Source organism: Culex pipiens, chromosome 2, assembly GCF_016801865.2.
Source record: "Culex pipiens pallens isolate TS chromosome 2, TS_CPP_V2, whole genome shotgun sequence".
Taxonomy (NCBI): domain Eukaryota; kingdom Metazoa; phylum Arthropoda; class Insecta; order Diptera; family Culicidae; genus Culex; species Culex pipiens.
The window spans coordinates 221,477,515-221,486,514 of NC_068938.1; positions in this window are offsets into that span (position 1 = coordinate 221,477,515).

Below are 9,000 nucleotides of genomic sequence, written 5' to 3' on the forward strand. Positions count from 1 at the left end.
CAAATTTGGCAGCTGTCCATACAAAAATGATGTATGAAAATTCAAAAATCTGTATCTTTTGAAGGAATTTTTTGATCGATTTGGTGTCTTCGGCAAAGTTGTAGGTATGGATATGGACTACACTGAAAAAAAATGATACACGGTAAAAAAAATTTTGGTGATTTTTAATTTATATTTTTGTCACTAAAACTTGATTTGCAAAAAAATACTATTTTTAATTTTTTTTATTTTTTGATATGTTTTAGAGGACATAAAATGCCAACTTTTCAGAAATTTCCAGGTTGTGCAAAAAATCTTTGACCGAGTTATGAATTTTTTAATCAATACTGTTTTTTTCAAAAAATCGAAATTTTGGTCGCAAAAATTTTTCAACTTTATTTTTCGATGTAAAATTGAATTTGCAATCAAAAAGTACTGTAGTGAAATTTTGATAAAGTGCACCGTTTTCAAGTTATAACCATTTTTAGGTAACTTTTTTGAAAATAGTCGCAGTTATTCATTTTTTAAAAATAGTGCCCATGTTTGCCCACTTTTGAAAAAAATATTTTTGAAAAGCTGAGAAAATTCTCTATATTTTGCTTCTTGGACTTTGTTGATACGACCCTTAGTTGCTGAGATATTGCCATGCAAAGGTAAAAAACAGGAAAATTGATGTTTTCTAAGTCTCACCCAAACAACCCACCATTTTCTAATGTCGATATCTCAGCAACTATAGGTCCGATTTACAATGTTAAAACATGAAACATTCGTGAAATTTTCCGATCTCTTCGAAAAAAATATTTTCAAAAATTTAAAATCAAGACTAACATTTTAAATGGCCGTAATATTAAATGTTTGGCCCGTTTGAAATGTTAGTCTTGATTTTAAATTTCTGAAAATATTTTTTTCGAAGAGATCGGAAAATTTCACGAATGTTTCATGTCTTTACATTGTAAATCGGACCATTAGTTGCTGAGATATCGACATTAGAAAATGGTGGGTTGTTTGGGTGAGACTTAGAAAACATCAATTTTCCTGTTTTTAAACCTTTGCATGGCAATATCTCAGCAACTAAGGGTCGTATCAACAAAGTCCAAAAAAGCAAAATATAGAGAATTTTCTCAGCTTTTCAAAAATATTTTTTTCAAAGGTGGGCAAACATGGGCACTAATTTTTAAAAATGAAAAACTGCGACTATTTTCAAAAAAGTTACCTAAAAATGGTTATAACTTGAAAACGGTGCACTTTATCAAAATTTCACTAAAGTACTTTTTGATTGCAAATTCGATTTTACATCTAAAAATGAAGTTGAAAAATTTGTGCGACCAATATTTCGATTTTTTGAAAAAATCAGTATTGATTCAAAAAATCATAACTCGGTCAAAGATTTTTTGCCCATTCTGGAAATTTCTGAAAAGTTGGCATTTTATGTCCTCTAAAACATATCAAAAAATAAAAAAAATTAAAAATAGTATTTTTTTGCAAATCAAGTTTTAGTGACAAAAATATAAATTAAAAATCACCAAAATTTTTTTTACCGTGTATCATTTTTTTTCAGTGTAGTCCATATCCATACCTACAACTTTGCCGAAGACACCAAATCGATCAAAAAATTCCTTCAAAAGATACAGATTTTTGAATTTTCATACATCATTTTTGTATGGACAGCTGCCAAATTTGTATGGAAAATTATATGGACAAACTAATGATGCAAAATGGCTTCTTTGGGCATACCAAAGGCACCCAAAAAGTTTCAGCCAGATTAAAAAATACAAAAAAAATCGAATGACCGAAATCTCAGAGAATTGCTCTACTGTGGTTTCTTGTTGAAGAATGCCGTACTTGGTTTAATTTTTTTGTCATGTTCATTATTTAAATCGATTTTTTATTCAAAACCTTCTACTGTATCATGATTTAAATGTAGGCTTTTGCTAATAAATTTGCGTTATACCAAAATGTTTCTACTTTCAACCACATTTTCCACTTTTGTTACACCCAGTCCATGTTGCAAATCCGGGCTCGATCGATTTTTTTTCTTCTTTTTTAATACATTTTGTTCCTCATATACACTACCACTTCCACAATCACTTAGCTCCGACTCGGCCGCGTTCGTTGCTCCACCCTTGCGGGGTGGGAAATGGGGCGGCGTCGCAGCGTCGTCGAGCTCCGGAGTACTTGGGGATGGGTGGGATGGCGCAAAATTGGTATGGGTGGCTCACAATGAGCGCGAAAGAGAGTGAGAGAGTGCGTTATTGCGACATTTTTTTCGTGGTTGGGTATGTGTGTTTGTGGCCTTTTCTGAGGAGAAATTTCTCGACTTGCTGGTCAGGAACTTTAATGAAAAATCACTTTTTTCGGTTATTTCTTCAATTAAGAACTCCCACACAAATGTTTCCGGATTTCATCATCATCAGCGCTCACAAAAAAATAAACTCACAAACCATGATTAATCACACTCTCCTTTGAATATCACATTGTTCACCAAATTCTTTGAGTTGCTTTTTGGTTCCACTTCACTGCAGCAGCAGCAGCGCACCCGTATTCCATCGTGGGTTTGCCGTCGGTCCAAGTTGAGGGAAAACACGGAATTATAAAGACGAATCAAGCGAAACACCAATCATGCCAGGCCAGGCCAGGGCGAGCGAAAAAAAAATCAACGTAAATTCGTCGAACAATAGCTTAATTATAGTAATTTATAATATTTTTTCTTTTTCGATCTTTTGTTTTTCTTTCCCCCTTCAGGTGTGTGTGTTGCGTTGCGTTCTGCGAGCTTCTCCTCGTGGAGATCACTCCCGGAGACCTTGGCCACCAAGGGCCATGGACACAGACACACACCCCAGGTTGGTATGATAATCATCCCTCACGAGGAAATTAAATTCTCTTCTGTGACTTGAGGGCATTCAAAAAACTGTTTTTAGAATTCTTTCATTATAGAGTAACAAGCTTTGGCTGCTGCTTCTTAATGATGTGTTTCTCGGCTGCTGTGGCGTCGTACGTCCCGAGTGTCCGCGCGGAACCCGCGTGCCGGTCGTGAATCCTTGGGGTCGCACCGTGTCACCGCACAAAAGGGACCTCCGGGTGGGGGCGCACCAGTAGGTCACCTACACTAATCACTATACTTAAAAAACAACTTGCAAAAAGCACGAATAACGAACGGGTTCAGACCGGAAGGTTCAGTCGGGCAGCGGGCGCGCGCAAAACAACGAGACATACGACATACAAAGAGTCAGAGAGCTTTGGGTGGAGGGTTTTCCATGTTTCGGAACCATCTGCGTTAGTGATTGGGACAAGGGAGAGGCATGAATGAAACGTGAGCCGCGCGGTATAAGCGGCAGGACACGTGGTGGAAAAGAGCGCGCGCAGCACGTCGGAGGGAGCTTTCTCGCGCGCGCGATGAGGGGTGTTGGTTGAAGGAGGCTTTGGAAACGTAGGATTAGATTTGTTTTTTCAATTAAGTTCAGTGAGAGAAATTTAAAACATAATTTAGAATTTAATATGCATTGGATATATTTCAAAAATGCAACAAGAATAATGAAAAAATAATTGCTTATAGATAACCTGCAAACAATTGTGATTACTTAACCTCTTCTAATTGAGCTTAATTTGATAGTATGTTTTTCTAAATGCCATTTTGAAATACAAGCAATATTTTTTTTAAGTTTTGGGGGGTTGAGCCCCCCCCCCCCCCCCCCTCATAATAATAAAATATTCACAACGCCCTTAAACTACTGTTCTTTGGAATCATTAGTTCGTCAGCTGCGTGCTATCTTGTGACATAGACCATTTTGGTCGAAAATGAGTTAATGATGACGTTTTGCTATACTTAACAAATACTACAAGATGCTTTAACCCGATTTTGGAAACCCGGATATCGCAATACACTCTTGTGACATAGACCAATTTATCATCAAAATGATCGTGCACACTTGTGACACGTCATACATGTTGTTGGAAAATGTGGAAAAATTGTCTTGTTTTTCACAAATTTATGTTGATACACATTTTCTGAAGGCAATGCAATCTTTTGTTTTTGAAAATATACTGATTAAGTCGGTTAAACTATTGATTTAAGTCTATTTTAGTTTGTATGGAAATTCTGTGCACACTTGTGACACGTAGTACAATTTTACTTTCGAAACACACTTGTGACACGTGCTTTTCAGATTTTTGATTACATAATTTACTGTATCTTTTAACTGGTGTAACCAAATCAGTTGAAACTTGGAGCGTTTGTTAAGCGATAGTATACAAACCGATTGCTTCAAAAGGTTTGGCTCTACCATTCATAGTTTTGAAAATATTTATCATCAAACTTTAAAAATCGATTTTCTCGAATAGTACTAAATGGTCGTTGTCACAAGATAGCACACAGCTGACGAGTTCTCAAAAAATCCAAGTATTGACGAAACAAATGTTTTTTTCGCGAAAAAATCACACATGTCACACATTGTTTTCACTTGATTAGACTTATATTTCTATTGAAATTTGGAATTTTTGCACCCACATTTTTTGGGCAGATTTCAAAGTGGGGGCGGGCAGTATGAACTTTGAAAAATATTTGCATCAGCCAAATATAAACATAAAACAAATCCATTTTTTGGGGTCAGTTTTATTTTTTGTTGTGTGAACGTTCTGTACTTAGTGCATTACTACACCCAAACGAAAAATATATCTCAAAATCTGCAACAGTGGATTTGCTGCAGAAAATGTTATATTTTATTACATTTTTTGCAGCAAGCCCATAGCGCATTTTTGCCCGCGTGTAAACACGTCAGCGATCTGCAGTTCTCACCAACACATAGAATGCTGGCGCGTCTTCGAGCAACACTATAGAGAGAACATCTGGAGCAACATTTGAAAGGGGCGGTACGACATTGCTCTTACGGCCTTTCGTCCCATTTAAACGCGTGTAATGAAAGGCCGTAAGAGCAATGTCGTACCGCCCCTTTCAAATGTTGCTCTGGACATTATGTTCGCGCTCTGTCCCTCACCATTCATCAAGCGTCCATGGCGCGGTGGTAGCGTGTCCGATTAGCAACCTAGAAGTTGAAGGTTCAATCCTTGTTCTGTTCTGATTTTTTTTCTGCAATACAATCAATCTGCCGTCGGTAATGTCGATAATTGTCGGTAACGGGCAAAAATGTCATACCCCTATATCGCAAAAAATGCATGAGGACAGTTTTCATGCAGATTCTGATATACTTTCATGCTGCCATGCATCAAAATCATGCGACCGCCGGTTGGGTGTACGATTACAATTGATTTCATATAAAATCATGCATTATTGTGGACATATGATTTGAAATTTATGAAGTAGAAAAAATATACAGCCTTGTCAAAAAGTACAATTAATCGTAAATTTCGTAAATTTTATTGCGTTTCTACTGCCTTAGTTTATTTTGAGTCGAGTTTTTTTTCTTTTTAGATAAACATACTTAACTAATTTTATGATTTCCTTATTAAACTTTTAATTTATCTGTTTGCATTTATTTTGTATTGTTTTTTTTATTTTAACTATCGCAATTATTTCATAATTTTCAAGTAACTTTTTTAATTAATGAATTCAGAATTTTAAATACATATATTTTTTATTGTTTTTTTCTTAAATCAAATCTATAGTTTTTTTTAAAAGATCCTGTACTGCCCATGTTCGCATAAATGTCCCATATGCAAAAACAGCAAGCTGAGAAAAACGCTAAACAAGTTTGTCCCACACATAAGGCTACGTGTTAAGTTTTCACGAAAAAACTGGATTTCCTCCTGATTTCTAGAACAAAGTACTGGATGTTATAGGCTTCTTTGAAAGAGCACACGATCTTGAACCAAACTGCATCAATAACTCAAAAGTGACGAAAATGCATATGGGACATTTATGCGATCATGTACAGTATAAACATATGAAACACAATAGCTTATAGATCCTCTTAAAAAAAAACTCTAGAATTGTATCTTATGCTGGATTGGGGAGCATACTCTTAAAGGCTAAATTATAAAATGTGAATGTTATTAAATTTGGAATGCATCATAACTGTTTTGGTTAAATTTAAGATTTTTTTTTGAATGTTTTAGAATAATTCCAAACAAATTTATTCGGTATAAGAATGAATAAATTAAAGAGTTAAACTATGAGTTTAAGAACAAAGGGATAAATTTTCATAATATTTTTTTAAATAAGCGTTATCATTTCGGAGTACCGTAAAACGGGGTGACTTTGATAGGTTTGCGATTTTTCCGCAAAATGAAGAGTACAATTAAAATACGCAAGGAATGGCTTAGAAACATACTGACCATGGTAGAGAAGTGTTCAAAGTACCTCAAAAAGAACTTTTCATAAAATTTTGACAAGTTTAAAAAGTTAGTTAACTATAGTTAAGAAAATGTTGATAAAAGTCATTATTTTAAACTTCTCAAAGTGTCATGATTTTCTCAATGAACATGATTTTTAATCGGAAAACGGAATGCATTTTCGGATTCTTTGGACAATTTTCCACTAGGAGAAGGTTTAAAAAGTTTGTAAATTATAAATAATATGTGTTTTTGAAACACAATTAAAAAAAATCTCCAAATTTATAGGCAATTTCAGTTGAACAAATTTCATGTAAAATGTGAAAACTTGTGATTCGTGCTTCGAATTCATTATTAAATGCAATATAAATCGAGAATTTTATAAACAAAACTAGTTTTAAAAAATTTTAGGCAAAATTCCAACTATTTAAATATTTTACCTAAAGTTTATATGTATTTTGCTAAAAAGCTTATACACTTAGTAAACTAAATATAAACATTGATTTTTTTTCTTAAAAACTATATCAGCTACCTTAGTGATGGTACATTTAGCGTACAAATAAAGTTTGAACATCTTAAATATGATTTTAACAAGAAAAACTATGACTATCAAAGTCACCCCGGAATTAAAACTAAGAATTTTTAACGTAACTATTTTTCTAAACATTATTGAAAAAACTTTTTTTCCGAAAAAATGCATGGACTTTGTGTGGTCTACCCCAGTACATGTTTTAAAAATAATAATCTTGAGAAAAACCTTACCTGTTGGAAAATATTCTAAAAACAAATTGAAATCCTATCAAAGTCACCCCGGTTTACGGTATATAAAACAAAAAAAAATAAACTGAATTTTAAGAATCATAATTTGACTTACCGTAAAACGGGGTGACTTTGATTGGTTTGTTATTTTTCCGCAAAATTAAGAGTACAAATAAAGGCTTTTTTTTTTATTAGATCATATTAACATATAAAACACAGTAGCTTATAGGCAATAATACTGACCGTGGTAGAGAAGTGTTCAAAGTACCTAAAGAAGAAGTTTTCATTAAAAAAAAATTAGAAGTTAGTTAACTATATTTAAGAAAATGTTGATTAAAAGCATTATTTAAATCTTCTCAAAGTTTCATGATTTTCTCAATGAACATGTCTTTGAATCGGAAAACGGAATGCATTTTCGGATTCTTCGGACAATTTTTCACTAGGAGAAGGTAAAATTTATAGGCATTTTCACGAGAACAAATTTCATATAAACTGTAAAATCTTTTGATTTGTGCTTTGAATTCAGTTTAAAATGCAATATTAATCGATAATTTTATAAACAAAATTAGTTTTAACAAATTTCAGGCTGAATTCTGAATTTTTAACAATTTTACCTAAAATGTTATGTAGATTGTTGAAACGCTTAGTTAACTTAATATAAACATTGATTTTTTTTTGTCTTAAAAACTGTATCAGCAACATAAATGACTATTTTTTAAACGTTATTGGCAAAACATTTTTTTTTTTCAAAAATAGTTCCAGGACGTTGGGTGGCATACCCCAGTACCTACATGTTTTATAAACAACAAACTTTGTCAAAATATCACGTAAGACAGGCACATGATATAAGTAGTGTAGGATAAGATAAGATAAGATATTAGATTGTCTAATGTATTAAGTATGTAGCATGTTGTTGTTGTTTATTCATTTAGGTGGTTTTAATCGAAAGTGGTAATTTGTTGCCGATTATTTAGCATGTGTTATGGCAATACAGGTAATTTTATTGAATTAATTTCACATTTAAGTACAGAAATTATACTCCTTGCTTGTGATAACAAAAAATTTTGTCACCCAATTTTAAGTTATTTTTGTGCAATCTAGTTTTCCTTGACTTAAAATTCCTTGATGTAGGAGTTTTTTTTTTAATATTAAGGTGTAAACTTGTAAATAATACACTTAAGTCACTTAACTTAGGCTTAATCCGGCTAAGTCAGTGCTGTAAATCGTTTTTATATCATTCTGCTACATGTTAATACAATTTAAAACCATGACCAGTAATGTTTTGGAGTTAAGACAATGAAACTTTGATCTTTTCCTACGCATTTTACATGTGATTTCTCCTTAATTTCTACTCGAAACACTAAAACAGACCGTTTTCGAAATTTCTGTTGGCAAATATTTTGAAATTCGGCCCAGAGGTGCAGAATGGTCCCAGAAACCATGACCTATCATTGGTTTGGGTGGAAATTTTTTTTTCATAATAACGGTCTGTGGGGGACCCGTGAAAAATGTTAAAAGTTTATTTAATAATATTGTGAAAATCAATGTTTAAAACTTTATTTATTTAAGAAATTTAATAGAAACTTGTACATCATCAAGGCAAATCTTCTCCCCTTGCGAACTTGGAGCCACAGCATGCTCCGTTTTTGGGGAGGACCACGAAAAGTCGTTTCGCTCTCTTTCTCTCAAACTAAATCCAGCCGAAAGCTCTGCACACTCTGCTCGCCTACTACATCCAATGGAGCAGTGAGAATCGAGAGCAAACTTTGCTCAGCTCAAAATTGAGAGCAGCTGCCGCGATTCAATATCATTAAATCTTGAACGGGGCGAAAAAGAAAAAAACGCAGAAAAGGTTCAATGTGTTGTTTTTTCGTCCTGTAGGATGATAGTTTGGTACGACTTTTTATGTGAGTGTTGCCGATCGTGGTGCGGTTCGATGGTAATATAATTTCCTCGCAACTGCCCGATTCCCGATCG